We start from the raw sequence: 1,584 nt of genomic DNA, 5'->3' as shown, positions 1-1,584 counted from the left end.
TTTTTTTTTTGACATGGAATCTCGCTCTGTTGCCCAGGCTGGAGTGCAGTGGAATGATCTCAGCTCACTGCAAACCTCCGCCTCCTGGATTCAGGCGATTTTTCGACCTCAGCCTCCCAAGTAACTGGGACTACAGGCACACGCCACCACACCTGGCTAATTTTTGTAGTTTTAGTAGAGATGGGCTTTCACCATATTGGCCAGGCTGGTCTTGAACTCCTGACCTCATGATCCGTCTGCCTCAGCCTCCCAAAGGGCTGGGAATACAGGTCTGAGCCACCACACCCAGGAAATTTTTCTTTGTTTTCAAGACGGAGTCTTGCTCAGACTGGAGTGCAGTGGCGCCATCTCGGTTCACTGCAACTTCCGCCTCCCGGTTTCAAGCGATTCTTCTGCCTCAGCCTCCCGAGTAGCTGGGATAACAGGCGCCTGCAACCACACGCAGCTAATTTTTGTATTTTTAGTAGAGATGGGGTTTCACCATGTTGGCCAGGCTGGTCTTGACCTCTGACTTCGTGATCTGCCCGCCTCAGCCTCCCAAAGTGCTGGGATTACAGACACGAGCCACTGTGCCCGGCCCATGTCAATTTTCACCTAAATGGTGAAGAGGGTCTGAAGTAGTAGCTGAGAGGTCAGAGAAGAGAGAAGTCATGGAGACAAACACACAGGGTGACTCCACTGTGCAGACAGAGCCCAGCCTTCCCCATGCCAAAGACGCAGGAGAGAGCACCTGAGAGAACAGATTCCATGAGGACATCATGTTCCTCTCTGGATCTCAGCCTTGAGGGAGAGGCCGTGTCCACTCAGAACAGGAGAGGCCAGGACCGGTCCTCAGGGCTGCTGCTTTGTCCACCCGTTGCTGAGGAGTAGCAGGAGCGAGCCTGGGCACACTCGCATGGCAAGCCCTGTGGGCAGGTGTGCAGAGGGCGTCCACGGGCAAGGTCCCGTGTCAGGGTGCTTCACTTGCCCCACAGCGTGATGCACTGGGCTTACAGAAGTCACTCCCTTCACAAGCGTGAGCTGGAACACAGGAGAGAACACCCTGAGGAGACTTGGTCCTCCATTCTAGCCCAGGATTCTTTCTAGGGCCCCTCTCTAGGGCAAAGCCTGCGATTTTCAAGTCTAATGGTCCAGTATATACCTTATAAAGGGAGTGGATTTCACCATGGTTTAGAGCTGCTTCTATTTTCAACATTATGAGAGAAGAGAGGTTGATTAATGGGTCCCAATATATAGTTCGATAAAGAAATAAGACCTAGTGTTTGATAGATCAGTAGGGTGACCATAGTTTACAATAATCTATTGTATATTTCAAAATAGCTAGGAGAGAGTAATTTGACAGTCTCAACCATAAAGAAAAGACAAATATTTGGCTGGGCACAGTGGCTCATGCCTGTAATTCCAGCACTTTGGGAGGCCAAGGCAGGTGGATCATGAGGTCAAGAGATGGAGACCATCCTGGCCAACACAGTGAAACCCCATCTCTACTAAAAATACAAAAATTAGTTGGGCGTGGTGGTGCATACCTGTAGTCCCAGCTACTCAGGAGGCTGAGGCAGGAGAATCACTTGAACCTGGGAGGCG

Source organism: Mandrillus leucophaeus, unplaced genomic scaffold, assembly GCF_000951045.1.
Source record: "Mandrillus leucophaeus isolate KB7577 unplaced genomic scaffold, Mleu.le_1.0 Scaffold170, whole genome shotgun sequence".
NCBI lineage: Eukaryota > Metazoa > Chordata > Mammalia > Primates > Cercopithecidae > Mandrillus > Mandrillus leucophaeus.
The sequence above is the reverse complement of the archived record's forward strand: the minus strand, read 5'-3'. Positions refer to the sequence as shown.